Source organism: Theropithecus gelada, chromosome 1 (assembly GCF_003255815.1).
Source record: "Theropithecus gelada isolate Dixy chromosome 1, Tgel_1.0, whole genome shotgun sequence".
Lineage (NCBI taxonomy): Eukaryota > Metazoa > Chordata > Mammalia > Primates > Cercopithecidae > Theropithecus > Theropithecus gelada.
In genome coordinates this window covers 42808601-42828061 of record NC_037668.1, presented here as the reverse complement: position 1 = coordinate 42828061, position 19461 = coordinate 42808601, and the positions used below count along the sequence as shown (strand labels likewise).

Genomic DNA, 19461 nt, shown 5'->3' with positions numbered 1-19461 from the left:
GGGCAGCCCTGGCTGGACCGGACATGTGCAGGTAGAGCCAGGAGCGTCCCTGCTGCTAAAAGGGGATGTGTACTCCCTGGATGTCCGGTGCACAGTCCTCTCCCAAGAGGGTCATGGAAGGGGCATGGCTGGGGGCACAGCTTTGGAGTCACCAGGTCTCCAGCCAGGCACGTGGTGGCTGATGAGCAAGTCCCTCCCTGCTGACCCTCGGACACTGCATCTGTTAAACAGGTCTAACCCTCATTGGCTGTGAGGCTCCTCGGAGGCATTGGAAGTGCCCCTCCTCATAAAGGAAATGCTCCATGTACACAGGAAGTGTTCCATGTACACAAGAAGTGCCCTGGGTACACAGGAAGTGCTCCATGTACATAAGAAGTGCTCCATGTACACAGGAAGTACCCCATGTACATATGCTAGAAGTGCTCCGTGAATGCCATGTACAGAGAGGGTGCAATAATGGTAATGCACTGCCCTCTCCTAGATGCCCTACCCTAGCCATCAGTGCCTGCTGGCAATCTCTAAGGCACTACAACCCTCTGGACTCCCTAGGCATCCACTGGCCTCGAGGCTGAGTGGGCAGAGCCAGGTCCAGGGGAGGGGGCAGGCAGAGGGGGAGCAGGGCTGAGCCCTGAGGATGGAGCACCTCTCTCCCACCAGCCGCCTTGGGAAAAGGTGGTGGCATCTCCAGCCCCTATTCCCTCATCCATCTCACGTCACTTCCTGAGGCCACGATGGGCCCCGCCACCCCTCTAAGGAGAGGAGGCCTCCCAGGGTACTTCCTTGCCCTCCCAGCTCCTCCTAACCTGAGTCCTTCCTCCCCACAGAAGCCGGAGGGCGCCTCTGAGGTGCAAGGCACATCTCACTTGGCCCCGACGGCCTCCCCGCCCCACTCGGCATATTAGCTGCCTCTTCGGCCCTGTCTGAGGCCTCCTTCAGGCTGCCGGCTTCTCTCAGTTCTGGAAGGCGCTAGACTCACTGCACCTCGGGGCCTCCGCAGAGCTGTGTCCTGCCTGGGAGCTCCTCTCCCCTCTTCACAGTTTCCTTCCCGTCACTCTGTCCCAGCCTCACTGTCACAGCCTCAAGAGACCTAAAACGGCTCTGCTCCTGTCCAGTGTCAAGAGCACAGCAGGCAACCCGGACAAAACCCCATAGCGACAGGGAGGCTCACTCACTCCCAGCTGCGTGCTCGGTGGACACAGGATCCGAGAGCAGGGCCCGATCGCATATCCTGCCCTGTCTCCTTCACTATCGGGTCTCGAGTGCTGGAAACAGTGTCTGTGCGACACATCAGGGGCACTCGGTGACGTCTGTCGAACGCCTCCATCCACCTAACATGGAGAGGTCCCTGCCCGTACCACGCATGGCTCTGGGCATGGGGGCACTGGGGTGAAAGCCCCAGACAGGCCCCACTCTCAGGTTAGTGCTCCTGGATCCCACCATCAAAGGACCCCCAACCTCATGTGCCACGGAGGCAGCCCAGGAACTGTCCAAGTCTCTTAGCAAAACTCCTAAGTAGGAGGTTTGCTTTTGGGTCCACACCCCTGCCCTCTTTCTGGGTAAACATTTGGGGCCCACCTACACTTCAGGCCAGGAAACAGAAGGGAAGACTCCTGGCCTCAAGAAGCCTCCAGCAAATAGACGCACATACAAAGAAATAGAGATGGAAGGGGCCACACGTACTCGGAGCACTCAGACACCCTTGAGAAGTTGGTGGCATTCCAGATGGACCCTAGAGGATGCGACTGGGGAAGGAGGAAGTGGTGTGAGCAAAGGCAGCTGCAAAGCTGGAGGGTCTTGAGTGACCAGGAAATGGGTGCCAGGTGAGGAAGAACGGGAGGAAGGCTGGAGAGGTCAGATTATGAAAGGCTCAGCCCCAACCACCCCTCAGCGCTCCTGCCTCAGCTCACTATCTCTAGCAGTCGCCAAGGCTGGAATTTTCTCCTCTTGATCAATACTCTACAGTCTTCCATCCTGCCAGGGCCCCTGTTCCCTACTCGACTGTCACTAAGAGTCTATTTCACAATAAGATGTGAGTGACTGCTAACAGTATGTCCATTGTCACACAGGTAGAAGAGGCAGGTTTGTTTTTGCTTAATTTTTTGTTTTATTGAGATGGGAGTTTCACTCCTGTTGCCCAGGCTGGAGTGCAGCGGCGCGATCTCGGCTCACTACAACCTCTGCCTACCGGGTTCAAGTGATTCTCCTGCCTCAGCCTCCTGAGTAGCTGGGATTACAGGCTACAGGCCTGCCACCATGCCCGGGTAATTTTTTGTATTTTTAGTAGAGACGGGGTTTCACCATGTTGGCCAGGCTGGTCTCGAACTCCTGACCTCAGGTGATCCACCTGCTTTGGCCTCCCAAAGTGCTGGGATTACAGGTGTGAGCCACCGTGCTGGGTCTTTTTTTTTTTTTTTTCAGTGACTTCTGGGTCTCCTCCAACCACCCGAGGAAGCCGCCAAGATTGTTTACTGTTGTCCAGGAAGAAGGCAAAGAATTCCAAGACATTTGGCTTCAAACCTAGGCCTGGCCAGGGCCTCGTCTTGACTTTGCACAAGCCTCATGTCACTTCTCTGGGTCTCAGTTGTCATGTATGCTGCACAGATGCCACCCACTTAGGGTTGCCAGAGTAAGCAAAACAAAACAAAGTAATGCCAAACAAACACCCCTAGACGCACAGATAGATTTGAATTTCAGATAAACAACAAATCATTTTCAGTGTATGTCCCAACTACTGCATGGAACATACCTATATTAAACATTGATTCATCACGTATCTGAAATTTAAATTTAACTGGGCGTCTTGTGTTTTATTGCAGCAGTGCTACTCCCATCTCGTGGGGATTTTGACACCATGAAATGGGACAACCAGGGGAGCGGGCTTTGCCTGAGCACTGCACAGGAGGGAGGCGGGGAAGGCACAGGAAGGGCATCTGCCAGGGTCTTCTCTGCACCCTGCACTCAGATGAGAGCAGAGAGTGAGATGGAGCTGGGTGCCATGTGCCTTTCTCTTTGGCTAACAGTGGCAAAGGCAGATTTTTTTCCTGTGCGCTTCTTAACAGGTGTATCTGACGCCTAAACCCCACCCCTCCAGTCAGGCTGTGAATAAGCTGATGGGAGCCTCCAGGGCGGGTCACCAGGTGCGGCACCTGCAGGAGCCAAGTCTTAGGAGACCAGGCTGGAAAAACAACCCCACGGAAAGAGAGGCTTATCGGAGCTTGCTAACTGCACCTGCCCCAGCTGGGTGTGGAGGCCCAGGTCTCGCATCCCCCAGACTCTTCCAGGAGTGGAGACGGCCCTGGGACTGCAATCTCAGCCTAAGCGCCAAGAGCACAGCCTCTCAATTTACCAGTTCTGGGGCCACCACGAGGCACTTCTCCTCCCTGGGCCTCGGTGGCCTCACCTGTAAAACAGGGGAGATGGGAATAAATAAGACACGTGTAAAGTGCTTACATGTGCCTGGCACACTGAGCACTGTGTCCACAACTCATCTTCCCCTCTGCAGACGGGACCAACCACATTTCTGAAGAAACAATAAAGAAGCTGCCATTGGAAGACTTGCGTTTCTTCCTCAGAGGAACTATTACGTTGCTGTGTGACCGTGGGCCAGTCACTGTCTCTCACAGGCTGGAGTGCAGTGGTGCGATCTCAGCTTGTTGCAAGCTCCGCCTCTCAGGTTCACGCCATTCTCCTGCCTCAGCCTCCCGAGTAGCTGGGACTACAGGCGCCCGCCACCACGCCTGGCTAATTTTTTGTATTTTTAGTAGAGACAGGGTTTCACTGTGTTAGCCAGGATGGTCTCAAGCTCCTGACCTCGTGATCCGCCCGCCTCGGCCTCCCAAAGTGCTGGGATGACAGGCGTGAGCCACCGCGCCTGGCCACAGGTGACTATCTTATGTACAAATTAATTAAAATGAAAAACTCAGTTTCTCTAGCCACATTTCAAGTGCACCCACGTGGCTAGGAGCTAAGGTAAGGGACAGTACAGATCCAGACCGCTGCCATGACTGCACGGAGCTCTCCTATTGGTGCTGGGCTAGAGGGTGTGAGATGAAGATGGTATTTGTTAAGCATCTGGAGCAGCTCGGGCTGGTGACCCAATGACAGGAGAAAGCCATTTGCCAAAGGCAAGACAGCTACTGAGGAAGGAGTCATCCTTTCTGGAGAAAACTTTCCTGGCCTTTGCCCAAGGACAAAAACCTCCAAAGATTGATTGGGTACCTTTCTGCTGACACTGGGGAACCGCAGTGCCCTCAGGCCTCTGAGTAGAGGGGCCCAAAACCCATGGACTTAGCAGAGTTCTCGTGGCCATAGTAGCAGGAAGTAAATATTGTCTGGGAAACGGTGGCCCTCCTGCCCCAGGGAGCCAACTGTTACCAATGGTGCCACCCTCGGGGGGGACGACGATACCAGCAGGCAGGCCATGCCGCAGGTCCCCGGGGCCTCCTCTCCAAGGGAAAGGGGGTGTGGGGTACCCACTCAGAGGAAAGGTCCATACCAGGTGGCAAAGGGAGCTGGGGCAGACCCTTGCCCTTCTGCAGCCCATCTCCTTTAGTCTGCAAAAGCAATGAGTCCCACTTTTTAAAAATGCTGTTTTCCAGCTTCCCTTTCAGCTAGGGTTGTCCATGTGACACACTTCTGGCCAGTGAGGTGCAGAAAAAGTCCCTTAAGAGGACCGACCCTTACAAAAATAGGGCTTTACCTCTTTCTCCACCTTTCTCCACCTTCTCTACTTCTGGAAAGTGGACTTAATGGCTAGAGCTACAGCAACCACCTAAAACAGAAGGCAACCTCTCGGACCGCTAAGACTCTGGGTGAATTGTAGGTTTGTAAACTCAGCCTCCCCAAGCCAAAGGTCTAAGGAACAATAATATTATGAGTATTATTTATTATAATAACAATTACATCTTTCTTAACACTTCTTGAGCACATACTATATGCCCTAAGCTTTGCCGTATTTTACCTGCTTAACTAGTTTAATTCTCACAGTAACTCCATGAAGCAGATCCTACTATCATCATCCACAGTTTCTAGATGGGGAAGTTGAGGCACAGAGGAGTTAAATGGCTTGGCCAAGGTCACACAGGGTGAAGAGCAGAGCCAGGGTTTGGACACAGATGGTCTGGTTCCAGCACTTCCAGCCTCAACTGTCACGCTATCACCTTCCAAAAGGAGAGGAGCAAGGTCTGTGGGTGACACAAGGGCTTCCTGAGCCAGCAGGGCCTAGGCGGCAACCAGGCTTGGCGGATGCCAGTGAAGGCAGGCATGCCCCTCAGCAGGGTATGAGTGAGTCAGCCACTCAGTGCATGGCGGTCCTGGCCCTCCACTAGGGACACTCCCTACACAGCCCCTGGAGAAGGGTATGGCCATGGAGCCAGCCTGTCCATTCCACGAGGGCAGGGACTGTTCTGTCCACACCCGACACCCAACACCGTGCTCCATGCCATGTTCTTGGGAGGCACGCAGTGCAGTGCTGAGGCGGGCACACAGGTTTGGGGTCAGCTCGCTGGGGCTCAGTCTTGGCTCCCCCACTTCCCAGCTATTTGACCTGTGGACAAGTAACCTCTGATCTCTTATCTGAAAATGGAGCCAAGGCCAGTCTCTCAGGCCTGTGGTAAACATTAAACAAAGCAATCATCTCAGTGGAAACTCTCCGAAAGGTTCTACATGAGGGTCAAATGTAGCTCATCACCATCATGTCGGAAAAGGGTAAACCTCCTTGATGTTCCGGAAGAAGACTTTGGCCTCACTAACTGCAGAACCCTGACCTTCGGGTTTCCCCAGCCTAGGAAGGGGGGATGAAACAGCAGAGATGAATGTGCTGAAGGCTGAGTCATCAAGTCTAGAGAACGAGGGAGGCAGAGAGCTTGGGGGGCTCTGAGTGGAGTCCAGGCTTGGAGGGACCGTCCCCAGCTGACCATCAGGGGTGGACGCCCTGATCAACAGCCATGCAAACTCACTGAACACAAACTGTACACTTAAGAGCCAAGCATTTTACTGTATGTGAATTATACCCCAAGAAAAAAAATCTAAATTTAGCAGTAGCATATTTCAGATTTTCCATTAAAAACTCATTTTTGTAGCCCTCCCCACAAAATAAATCCAGATACACAACCAGGCAACCCCCTATTCTCCAGCAGGCCCCCATGAAAGCGGTATCCTGGTCTAAACCCCATCCATCTTGGTGGATTTGTGAACAACGAGGGGTCTGTGTGTCCAGGAAACACCAGGGTGTTTGCTTGAGCCACACACACACACACACACACACACACACACACTGTGGGAAAGAAATTGGATGCCTAGAGAATGGTCCCACACCCACCACAGCCAAATGGAGGTCACTTCCAAGTAACAAGCGCTCTGTATTGACCTGCCACTGTCTCCATGAAGCCTTGCAGAGACCATGGCTGCTGCCACCCCTGAGTAGGTGGATGCCAGGTGCTGGATGACAGCCCCCATCTCATGACCCCATGCAGGGCTGCGGTGGTCCCCACCTGAGGCCCACAGCCATTGGCAGGCCACGGGATCAATCCCAGGTCTGCTGGGCTCTGTGCCGCCCTGCCGTGCACTGGTCCAGCAGCACCTAGTAGGTTGTGAGTGCCCCCTTGGCCACCACTCTTGCTATTATTGAGTTGGGGCCAAATCAGGTCCAAATGTGATTTTAGTACACTGGGATAATGCCTGTTCTAAAAATAAGGAATCACATTGTCCTTGGAGGGTTAGTTTTAAGACAGAGACATGAATGGGCATGGTGACTCATGACTTAATCTTGGCACTTTGGGAAGCCGAGGGGGATGGATTGCCTGAGGTCATGAGTTCGAGGCCAGCCTGGTCAACATAGCCAAACCCCGTTTCTACCAAAAATACAACAAATTAGCCGGGCGTGGTGGCAGCCACCTGTAATCCCAGCTACTTGGAAGGCTGAGGCAGGAAAATTGCTTGAACCTGGGAAGTGGCAGTTGCAGTGAGCCGAGATTGTGCCATTGTGATCCAGCCTGGGAGACAGAGACTTTGTCTAAAATAAATAAATAAATGAATGGATGCATGAATGAATGAATGAATAAGTAAATAAACAAAAATTTTTAAAAAAAGAGACACAATGACTCTCATGGGCAAAGTCATCTTAAGAGACAGGGACTCCCAGGCCCCCAAGACTAAGCAGTGACGGGATGAATGTATTAATGCATCCAACAAAGCAGGTACCCAGCAGAGGAGGGGAGTCCTGAAAGGAAGAATCAGAGACGAGGAGGCCGGCAGAGCTCACCGCCCAGGGCAGAGCGGGCGGGGGTCTTCGCCAGGGGACTAGGGACCTCCTCTGTTCTGCAGTTCTGCGGGCGTAGCACGCGGCAGGAAAGAAACGCATCTTTGCTCTGAGCTTGAATGTGCTTGTCGCCTTTGCCCAGGTGATCAGAGTCACGCTTTCTGAGCCCTTCACATGTGTTGAGATTGATGGAAATCTTCATGTGCATGAATTCTCAGTCCCCTTAAGGACCCTAGGGGACGTCCCCATTTTACAAAAGAAACTGAGTCACAGAGAGAATATGCAGTTAAACATAGGAAGTTTGCTGTTTCTTGTAACCACTGATCTATTCCCCTTCTCCTGTGGGTACGGCTGCCAGACTCAAGACACCGTGCAGGTAGACAAAAGCCGTGTGCACCTTTCCTGTCTGGGCCTGCAGCTGTGCAGATAGCCCTGAAACCTTCCCTGGAGAGTTACCCCCATTTTCATCCTTTCCCTGGATGGGGAGGCCTGAGGTCACAGAACCTCAGCCTCTTTGCTCAGCTGGCCCAGCATCTGAGTGGGGTTGGGAGTCCTGGATTAGCCCAGCCCAGGGCCGCTGCAGCAGCCACACCGGCTCTCTATTGCAGACTCCTCCAAAGCCTCCTCCAAGCTCTGTATATGACCAGAGCTGCCATAAGGAAACTCAGCTCGCAGCGTCCTAAGGTTTGTCTGTGGAGTGAGAAGTCTGGCGGCTGTAGGCTGGAAAATGCCAGCCTCAGGAACACGCTTCTGTTGGTCACCCTGAGCCTTCCAGGGCGAGGGGAGCCTAGCCTTGGCATCACTCCCTCTATGGGGCTGACCCTCTCAGGCCCACCCTGGCCTCCCCTCTCCTGCCTGGTCCCTGCATGGGGAGCTGGAAGCGGCGCCATCTTCTTGAATCACCTCTGTCCCCATTTGCCAGATGGACCCTCCCATCCGTCCCTCAGTCCCCAGTCCCTGGTGGCAGGCAGGTAAAAGTGGGAGCCATGTAGGGCTGTGGTGGTCCCCACCTGAAGCTTACAGACATTGGCAGGACACGGGATCAAGCCCAGGTCTGCTGGGCTCTGTGGCCGCCCTGCCACAGCTTGGTGGAGATTTCCATGTCCTCCGGGCCTGTGTCATATGATCCTGACACTCAGCAGGGGGTGACGGGAAGCAGTTCAGCCATCCCCAAATAGGAGAAGACTCTCAAATAACACCCACCTACTCCCCCACAGGGCTTCTTCCAAGGCGCTCCCCCGCCCGGAGAGCCGCTTGGTAACTCTTACTACAGGTGGGTGTGGAGGGTGCAGGGACTCAGGTATACAGCCTTTGTCCTTTTCTCATATTGCACAGTAATTGTTTTTTCCGTTAGGTGGTGTTGAAACCGTCTTCTCTGCAGAGGCTCTTCCGGTGAAGCCGCTGGCCCATAAACACACCTTTAGCCAGACCCTCCTCGGGGGCCCCGAGTGCCACGCGAATCCTCTTCTACCATCTTGCTGCTCAGAGTTCCCATGGGGGGCTGGGCCCACCCAGCTCCACACCCCAGAAACCCGGTCCTCTCCTGCCTGCCTTCACCCACCCCTCACCAAACACAGGCTGGGCAGCAACCATGTCGCTGCCCTGGAAGGGTGATAGTCACAGGCTCCGAAGCAGAGATGTCCTGGGGAAGTCAAGGAATCACAGACCTCCAGCCCCACTTAACCTGAGGATTGGTGCTGCAGGATGCAGCCCCCCGGGGTCTGCCGGAAGTCTGGGTTAACACCTTCATGGCAGAGGCTGCAAAAAATCACTTGGCAGGTGCTTCTGGCACCCGGAGGAATGTAAATCTCCAAAAACACCATCTGGGTTGGGGTGGGAGAGGCAGGCACCTGCCTGCCACCAGGGTGGCTGGGTCCCCGACTGGTGGTGGCAGGAAGGACGACTCAATCCCAAAGCCCATGGCCAGGCCTCCTTGATGACTGTGAAGAATCTGCTCCTCCCTACTTGGGAATTTGCTTGGGCAGGAGGGATGGGGAAGTGCTGGCCTCTGCTCACGGCCCGGCCAGCTGCCTCCCCCAGCCCTCAATAAGTACATTTTCTTTCTTTGTTTTTTAAGTTAGTATTTATTAACTGCTGTTTTAATAAAGGATTTTTTTCCCTTTAATCCCAATTCAGTTGCTTAATGTAAAACCACAGACAAGTTACTTATTATTATTTTTTTAGTCAGACTCTCACTCTGTTGCCCAGGCTGGAGTGCAGTGGCATGATCTTGGCTCACTGCAACCTCCACCTCCTGGGTTCAAGCAATTCTCCTGACTCAGCCTCCCAAGTAGCTGGGATTACAGGCATGCGCTACAACGCCCTGCTAATGTTTGCATTTTTTGTAGAGACGGCATTTCGCTATGTTGGCCAGGCTGGTCTCAAACTCATGGCCTCAAGTGATCTGCTCGCCTCGGCCTCCCAAAGTGCTGGGATTGCAGGCATGAGCCACCGTGCCCGGCCTAATGAGCACATTTTCCACTGAGGATTAGAAGCTGCAAGTTGTAGCCAGTTCATCACAAGTCAGGTGGGCCGACTTGGGACGGGGCTTCCTGGGCCATCCTGTTGGTACAAGGAAGACTCCTAGCACAGCCATCGAGCTGAGCCTCCATGCTACCGCTTCCTCTGAGAGGCCACCTCATCCAGCCTTTTCTTTCCAAATTTCTCTATTATCCCCTCCTGGACTGGGCAGCAGACGTTTCTGTCTGGCTGACATTTTATGACTCTTCTTTTCAGCATGGCACCTCCATTTCCCTTTGGGGAGACCCCCCTGTCAACACCTGTGGTTCAGGGATGAAAATATGACCCAGCCTGGCTAATGAGATCACTGAATCAGCCTGACCACTGTGACTGGCTCAGGAGAAGGCATATGACCCAAGTCAGTCCAATCAGAGGTAAATCTCTCGACCAGGATCCAGACTCTCTCTTTACCAATGGGCTCAGGCTGTGAGGATGGAGCCTGGAGTTGCTGGCAGCTGTCTTGACACTGGGAGGGGAGAAGTCAATGAGACTAGGACAGGATTCAGATAATACCCGAATACCTGAGTCCTGGATCACACCACACCTGCAGCCAGCACCTATCCCTGACCTTTTCAGTTACATAAGCCAGTTATTCCCTTTTTCATTTAAGCCAGTTTGAGTTGCACTTTTTAATCCCTTGCACTTGAAAAAGAATCCTGATACACTGTTTTTGTCAGAGACAGTTTTCTGGGCACCTAGCGTCCCTACAAACTTGAAGGCTACCTTATTCTTTCTTCAGAAACTAGATGGGCAAAAATGGACAAGGGAACTTAGTTCTTTCAAGCAGTGAGCACTTATCACTGTTTAGAATTCAATTCTAGCTTCTCTTTGATCCCAGTGACCAGTCCTTCTGGATTGAAACACTGCATGGCACAAACCTTCCAAGTTCTGCCTCAAAGCCATTTCCAGGCTTTTCCTGCCCATATCAGTCTTTCTCCTTTTCCCCCATCTGGACAGGTCTTTGCACCAACCCACAGCCACTGGGGTTCACCTGCGGGTGCCAGCTCCCGTTTGGGTGTTCACTATGTGCCTGGCACTGAGCCTCAGCTCATCAGAGTCTCTCACCAACCCCATGGGAGAAGTGCTAGCATTCTCTCCGTTTTGCAGGGGCAGTAATGGAGGCTTGAACGGGGGGGCTGGTTTGTTCAAGGTCACGGAGCTGGTCCAGGTGGCACAGCTGGATCCCAACCCCAGCTGGTCTAATTCCAAAGCTCATGTTCCTAACCACTGGATAGGCTCCCAGCCCTAAGCCCCATGCTGTGCCTGCTTCGCAAACTAAATGCCAGGACAAATAGTCTCACAGGTAGGCACACAGTTGAAACTGGGCCTTTCTTTGGGTCTTTGAGCTTCAGATGAAAAAAAATGGCCAGGTCCCCCAGTCTTGGCTCTTGCAACAATCTCCTCCCCTCCCCAAGGCCAGGCTCCTGAAGGGAGGTACCCAGGGGAGGGACAGCAAGCCCCGGGTAGCACTGCCTGCTTCCCTCCACATCCTCACTGTGCAGGGCTTTTTTCCATCCATCCTCATCCATCCTCCCTCTTCCCCACCCTCGAGGAAAAAAAAAAAATTACCAACACCCCAAGAGGAAAAATACGGAAGGCCACGCATTAGTTACACCCACCACCTCATGACAGCATTCACACAGGGAGCCCAAATCTCACTGCAGATCGGGAGGAAGCAACCTGAGCACGGCCTTACAACGGCAGGCAGAGCCCAGCCCGGCTTTCTTTCCCACCCTGAGTGTGACTCAGCAGCACAAAACCCTGCATCTCAGTTTCCTTCTCCACCCATTCCCAGAACCCACAGAAAGATGGCAGCTGCCCGCCCCACATGTCACAGAGCAGGTTCTCCCGTGTCTAGCTCCGGGTGGGACAGCTAACTTTCTGAGAAGACTAGGGGAAAGAACAGACATTTCTACTCCCATGTTATAGATAACCAAACCAAAGCCTAGAGGAAAGTGTCTGGAATCCACAACCTCAACCGCGCGGCCACTGGCTACACCATGAGCTGGACACCAAACTGGAAACACGCTTGGGCATGAACATGCTAAGCCAGTGTCAGATTTCAACTTAGGGGTTAAATGCAGCAAAATGAGTAAAGCATGCTGGCGGCCCCTGCAGATGTAAATAATTACACTGAGAGGCGACGTAGGTGAACGGGGGCTCCGCTGAAGGCTCTCCTAGATGTCGCCATCACACAAGGGTGGTGAGCCTTCAGTTCCCACATCTTCAGATCTCCATAGTGAATAGACGCGTGCTTTCTAAAGAATTTACACCAGATCGAGACCATCCTGGCTAACATGGTGAAACCCGTCACTACTAAAAATACAAAAAATTAGCCAGGCGTGGTGGCAGGCGCCCGTAGTCCCAGCGACTCGGGAGGCGGAGGCAGGAGAATGGCATGAACCCGGGAGGCGGAGGTTGCAGTGAGCTGAGATTGTGCCACTGCACTCTAGCCTGGGCAACAGAGTGAGACTCTGCCTCAAAAAAAAAAAAAAAAAAAAAGGAGTATTTAAACCAAGTCCAGAGTGGGGTCTGGGGTCTGAGCAAATGGCAAACCTGGGGGACTCACTGTCTCCCGTGCAGCTTCTGAAGGGACACACCTAGTGGGCGTTTCCGGCAATCACATCACCTCTACGTCCCTCTACTTCCTCACCTGTAAAGTAGCCACAGTGACAGAGAAGAGCAGTGGTTCTGGAACTGGATGGCCTGGTTCAAATTCTGGCAATGTCCTTGGGTAGCTGTTTGACTGTGCAGGTCACTTCCCTGCCCTTGTGTGGAAAATGAAGATGACACAGTATCCATTTCCCAGGGCTGCTGTGCCAATGCCTGAGGACAGATAAAAAGCCCCAGGAAGGGGCCTGGCACCCATGGGCCCTCCGTCAACACTGGCAGACAGCTGCTGATGCCATCGCAGAGCATGCCTGACTCCATGCAGGCGACAGGAAAGGAGAGCATGTCTTGGGCTCAGGCTGCCCAAGTCTTCTGGGCCAGAGCGGACACTTGCCCCTTGGTGGGAGGCTCTCGAGGCTGCGGGGCTTGAAAGTACTGCAGGGCAGCTCACAAATCCATATAACTCACTCCCGATTACTCGCCAGCCTGACTGAGCAGCTGCTCCAGGAAGAAATAAAATATGCTTTGCATACTTTCAATGTTTCACTTATGAAAACTGGCAGGGCTGCCTTGCTAAATTGTTTAGCAATAAAGTCACTAACGAGCAGCGTTCGAGGCTCTCCCCACCGGCAGGGGAGCCAGCCGGGGTGGGGGAGGGGGCAGGGAGGGAGGACAGACTGGCTGCCAGTGCAGAGGCCGCTAGGGCTTCCAGAAGGCGCCATCTGGGATTTTTCAGAGGGGCACGGGGATCACATCCTGGTGTCCTGATGTGAAATTGGATCCTCCCTCTGGGAGCCAAGCCCCAAATGAGTGGGGGCAGAGGGGAGGGCCCTTCCGGCCTGGGACGTTTTCCCACACTCCAGGGCGCCCCGGTTTCCAGCCAATTGAGTTAATTGAAAAATTACCTTGGGCTGAGAAAGACCAGGACCCGACCATGGGGGACTAGCTCACAGGAGACCCAACTCAGCCTCCAGCACTGGACTTCCACCACCTGCAGCTGCGAGGCCTGCAGGGGCGCTCCTGGTGCTGGGCACACATCCCCTACAACGTCCCAGAGACCTCAGGGGTAGTTTCAGCCTACTTGACAGATGGGGAAACTAAGGCAAAAGGGATAAGGAGCCTGACCAAGAGCAAAAAGCTAGGGAGCTGTGGGCCACGAGCCCCCGTGCAGCCTGGTGCTGTCCCCTGCGGTACTTCGTCCCGGGATGCTGTTCTGAACGTGTGGCAGGGCCACTGCAACCCCAAAATCCAATGACTGTAACTCGGAAGGAAGCCCAGGATGCAGGTCAGCTGGCAGGCGGGCAAGAGACCTCCTGCCCTGCCCGAAACAGGATGGTGCCTCCATCTGCAGAAGGCCTTGCTGCGGGCTGATATTGAAAAAGTGCTGAATAAAGCGCTTTTCCCTCCTTCCAAGTGCTCACTTCTCTGTTATCAGCCCAACTGCCCGGGAAGATTACAATGGTGGGTTTTATTGTCCTAAATAAAGGCCAGCCAACCCCAAGGCCCCAGGAACAGCACCATGACTCAGCCAGGTCACACTGGGGTATGGGGGGCCCAAGCCCAGTTCCCCACTTAACTCCTGCCCCTGGCCCATCTCCCATTCACAGACACCAGGCAGTCCACACTGCAGACTGCCTCTCTGGGGCAGTCCACTCCTGTCCCCCTCGGGTCCCTGCCTATTTGAAGGCGAGAGAGACCTGCAATTCCAGAATGGTCCATCCCATCTCCAGGGGCCTCGGCAGGCATGGCTTCTGAAACCAAGTAGGAGACCAAGGGCACCCCTACAACTGTCTCCCCGGCATCAGGCCACAACCTTCAGGACCAGAAATGAATACAGCTGATTGGAAAAACACGCTTACTTCACTTAGAGAGTTTCAGCAGTTTAGTCGGTGAACCAAATGTATAATTAAGGCACAGAAAAATGTGAGGTTTTTTTTTAGGAGGGGGAGCTGGGAGCGGGAAGAGGCAGACAAACTCAAGTCCCTGAGTCACCTTTATGTCTGAAGACAGAACTTCTTCCCCCACAGGAAAGCTCGACCCTGACGTAGAAGCTGCATATCCAGTGTGTGTTTTTTTGTTTTTGTGTTTTTTGAGGAGTCTCACTCTGTCACCCAGGCTGGAGTGCAGTAGTGAGATCTCGGCTCACTGCAACCTCCACCTCCCAGGTTCAAGTGATTCTCCTGCCTCAGTCTCCCAAGTAGCTGGGACTACAGGCGTGCGCCACCACATCTGGCTAATTTGTTTGTATTTTCAGTAGAGACAAGGTTTTACCATGTTGGTCAGGCTGGTCTCAAACTCCTGACCTCAGGTGATCCACCCTCCTTGGCCTCCCAAAGTGCTGGGATTATAAGCGTAAGCCACCGTGCCCGGCCCAACTTTCGGTTTTAACACTCACTGAGCACCTCGCCTGAGAGGCGGTGCCATCTAAGCAGCTAGAAACACATCTCCAAGCAAGGCATCCCAGCCACTTACTAACCAAGTGATCTTGAGCAGGTCACCTCACCTCTCCGCGCCTCAGTTCTCTCATCTGTAAAATGGGAGTAAGGGTAGCTCTCTTACGAGATTGTTGTAAGGATTAATCGAGGGTCTATACGTAAAAGAACGGTGCTGAGCACACAGCAAGTACTATATACATTGTGGTTATTATTTTCCCTCTTGCTCCTCCCTCAAGAGCCACACTGCCTTCTTGTTGTGAGACCAGCCCTTGCCCAGAGGCACTGTCCTGGGTCTCCAGAGACTTCTGGAATCTCTGATGTACATCCTCAGGTAGAACATTCTTTGCTGAGAGGTCCCCGGAGTAGGCTCTCCAGGAGCTGGGGGTGACTGCTGAGGAAGTGATCGTGCAATCCTAATCTGGAGACTTGGGCACTATTCTGCCGCTGTCCCCTCTGGCTTTCTCTGGTTTCTGGACTGAAAAAGGTAGAAATGGAACTTTAAGTCTTGCTCTGAGTGGCCTCTGACTTCCCACCAAATGTTTCCCCGTCTGTCTGGCTAGCTCCGCTCACAATTCACAAAGGTCAAACGCTGTTTCCACTCTGCATGCCGCCTCTAGGGAGAGCAGAGGAGAAAACTATTCGAAAAATGTAAATCAAAAAAAAAAAAAAAACCCAAGGCTCTCCTCCCCCACAACACACACACACACACACACACACACACACACACGCAGCTCACATCCAGTTCAACAGAACACAAGAACACAACAAGCAGGAAGACAGAAGGGCGATGCCGAGTTTTCACCAGTGGTGACCAGCTCCAGGCCTGCCTTTCTTAGAGGCCCTGCTAACCCAGACAAAGAAATGTCTTGTACAGAGAAGCATCCTTCCGGGTCTTCCTGGAGCACCCTCCTGGCAGGAGCCAGGTATTATATAAGCTGCAACAGCTGGTGCAGCCCTGACCTGTGCTCTAAGCCCAAGAAGTGCCTGTTGAGCTAAAGCCAGCCCAAGGCACAAGCCCAGGGGCAAAAGCATCCTTTCACCAAGCCGAACACCCGCTTAGGACCACACTCTCCTGGCCAGAGGCGCTTTCATACCAAAACATGTTTTTCCTTGAAGCCACCTTCTACCCCTCATCTCCCAGGAGAAAATGATACTGACTAGAGAAGAGCGGGTTCTAGGTTCGGCTGCTGCAGAATCAAAGTGCGCCGCTTGAATAAAGAACAGAAGGGTGTGCACAAACACTGAGTGTTAACGTTTGGAGCAGGTCGGAAGCGTTTCTTTCATCTACATGTTTTATTCTCTAAGTTGGCCTTTTCCTGCCCTACTCTCTTGAGCTGAGCTTCTACTAGATCCTTCCTTTTTCCTCTTCCCACTCCACAAACCTCAAACCATATATATCCCTGGAACGTCTGGGGACCTCTTTCGTGACACATCTGCAATAATACCACGATCACTCGTGGCTGCTTGAGGAGAAGAAGGGACAAATATGTGTACCCTGGGCATACAGGACTGGCAGGGGTGGGAAGTGTAAAACAAAACAAACCACATAAACACCGCGGCTTGTGATGCTTCAACACTGCCTCCACGCTTGGGTGAAGCAGCAGAAAATAAACCAATTGAAGAAATAAAAGTCCTAATCAGGAGCAGGTGTTTGCATTGTAACACGACTTGGGACATGAACAAGCCCTGTATTGTGGGTTCGTTGCCACGTCTCTCTGGAATTGCAGGCTGACCACCAACTAAGCCATGAGGTCACCCCACCTCCAGCGGTAGACAGCCCATAGCTGCAGATATCCCAGAAATCCAACAAAACACCAATGCAGGGTTCTAGTTATTCTCTAGTCCTGATGCCCGGGACAACAAAGCCCAAAGCCAGGAAGCCAGACAAGAGGACAGCAGCTCTCTGTTCCTTCTTTGGTGAGCAGAGAACATGGATTTCAGCAAAGAGCATGGGCAGAACCAAAGCGTTGTCAGCTTTCAGCGTTCATGAAAATTAACTCAGGATAACTCCAGTGCCCAGGAAATCTTCCCTGCTCCCAATCTCTGGAGAAAGCTATACGTCTTCTAAATTAGCATCTTCTCTGCAGGAACACCTGCAGAAAGCTAATTTTGGGGAAGCGGGGTAAAAAAAATCAGAACCTCCCCACCCCACACCCCCATCCAACCTACCAACTCAGGCTGCCCTGGCCTAGAAGGTAGGCTGCTGATTCAGGTTAAAAATTCCCAGGCAGAGAAATTCAATCTCCTTTTTCCAATGGTCGACAGTTAATGTATTGTTCCACCTTAGCCCTCCTCTTTTTTGTAATCTCTCGGCTGAGTGCCCATGTTCTCAGGACCCTCTTGCCAAGAGATGAGTACTGTTTATTTGGCCGTGGATGCTACTCATGGACCCCAAAAGGAATATGTAAACTTGCCACTGCATGCCTTTGGGTTCCTTCTGACCTGATGGCATGGGGGATGCAGGGCGGGCTACAGAAAAGGGAAATAATGCCGGGTGTGGTGGCTCATGCCTGTAATCCCAGACTTTGGGAGGCCGAGACAGGGAGATCACCTGAGGTCAGGAGTTTGAGACCAGCCTGGCCAACATACAGTGAAACTCCATCTCTACTAAAAGATACAAAAATTCAGCTGGGTGTGGTGGCGCTTGCCTGTAGTCCTAGCTACTTGGGAAGCTGAGGCAGCCGAATCACCTGAACCCGGGAGGCAGAGGTTACAGTGAGCCAAGACTGCACCACTGCACTCCAGCCTGGGTGACAGGGCAAGACTGCATCTCTAAGGAAAAAAAAGAGAAAGAAAAGGAGAATGACATCTGTCTGGCCATTTCCGCCTGCCTGGCCTGGCCCAGGCTACTGGGCTAGCTCCATCCACCCTGATAGCGCTCCGCAGTCATTTCCACCTGGCCCTCTCCTTGCCTGCTTCCAGGGGGGCTGCCTGATGTCTTTGAGCTTCTGCCATGTCCTCTGAAACAAACATCAAGAGAGCCAGGAACACACAGCTCAGCCTGGGGAACATTCTTCCTTAGGACGTGCAAGAGAAGGTACAGGCTCCAGCGGCTCTTCCTCCACCCTCACAAAGGGCTCCCAGTGGGGGACGAGAGATCTAAGGTTGGCTAAGCTAGGAGGATCAAGGCAAGACGCCCTGTGCTCACAACCACCCAACCCATCTACTCTGCCCTGGCTAGGAGGAAAAATGCCTGGAGAAACGAAGCTGGCCCCCGTGCCACGGTGGCTGTCTTCTTACAACAGAGGGGTTATCATGTCAAGGAAACAGACTCAGTGTGTAAGATCCTCAAATGTAGGGTGCAGGCCAATGGGTGGATGCTACTGTGAGATCAATTTTTGGCTCAATATAAAAGTGAGTGAATGCTTAAAACGAATCAAAAATTGGAGGGGCTGCCTGGAGAGGAAGTGAGTTGCCAATCCCTGAAGGTATTCAAACTCAAGAGGAACAACTGCACTGGACTTTATGAGTCAATCTGTCTTCCCTGCCCTAAATTCCCCCCACCACAGCTACTTTCCCACAGGCCCTGGAAGGATGCAGCTCTCTATACTGAGTACCCCGCCCACTCTTACAGAGGCAGCTGACTGAACCAAGATGGTCACCTGATCTATGGTCTGCCAAACCACTGGTCAGGCAGGGACCGATCAATGCCTGCCTCCCAGGCATTTAAACGCTTCCGGGGTACAGAGGCAGACCCCTCCCTGAGGGATGATCCGGCTGGGTGAAGGCTCCGCCACTGCCTTTGGAACCTGGCACTCCTGAGGCTGAGCCCCAGGACTTGCCTAGGTCAACCCAGGCCCCCTGTGACTTGGGTTCACGTGATAGTCTCCCTTCTGCCTCCAGTGGAGGAGCTCAGGGTCTCTGTCGAGCCTGGCAGGGACCTCCTGTTATCACTGCTCAGCACACTGCCTGGATGCTGAGCCTGTGTCGTGGACAACAAAGCTCAAAGCTCAGTCACTGTCACGGCTCTCAATATCCCAACAGGCAGAGAAGAGTGCCCGAGAATGCACACCCTCAGGTACATGCACTCCACCCTATGCAGAGGCACCTCCCAATGCAGAGGCACCTCCCACTGCCGATGCAGACCACATGCTTACTAAACATCACCGGCCAGGTGAGAGGCTCACACCTGTAATCCCAGGGCTTTGGTAGGCTGAGGTGGGAGGATCACTTGAGACCAGAAATTCGAGACCAGCCTGGGCAACACAGTGAGACCCTGTCTCTACAAACAAAATTTTTAAAAAATTAGCCAGGCATGGTGGTGTGTGCCTGTAGTCCTAGCTACTCAGGAGGCTGAGGTGGGAGGATGATTTGAGCCCAGGAGTTTGAGGCTGAAGCGAGCAATGATCCTGCCACGGCACTCCAGCCTGGGTGACAAGAGCAAGACCGTGTGTCTAAAATGAACAAACAGGCCAGGCACGGTGGCTCACGCCTGCAATCCCAGCACTTTGGGAGGCTGCGGCTGGCGGATCACCTGAGGTCAGGTGTTCGAGACCAGCCTGGCCCCGTGGTGAAACCCTGTCTCTACTAAAAGTATAGAAATTAGCCTGGTGTGGTGGTGGACACCTGTAATCCCAGCTACTCAGGAGGCTGAGGCAGGAGAATTGCCTGAACCCAGGAGGTGGTGGTTGCAGTGAG

At 53.2% G+C, this 19461-nt stretch overlaps 1 protein-coding gene across 3 annotated transcripts in view; it reads right to left on the bottom strand.

The window, feature by feature from the left end:
- The window catches only part of KAZN (kazrin, periplakin interacting protein), a 194866-nt gene that overhangs the window by 159851 nt on the left and 15554 nt on the right, over positions 1-19461 (bottom strand). Inside the window, exon 1 of one of the 3 annotated variants that reach the window (XM_025367063.1) lies at positions 12432-12684. The exons of the other annotated variants lie outside the window; for them this stretch is intronic. The gene's annotated coding sequence lies outside the window, so the exon portion shown is untranslated. Of the gene's footprint in view, positions 1-12431; positions 12685-19461 lie in introns of those variants that run through there. 3 annotated transcript variants of the gene reach the window in all.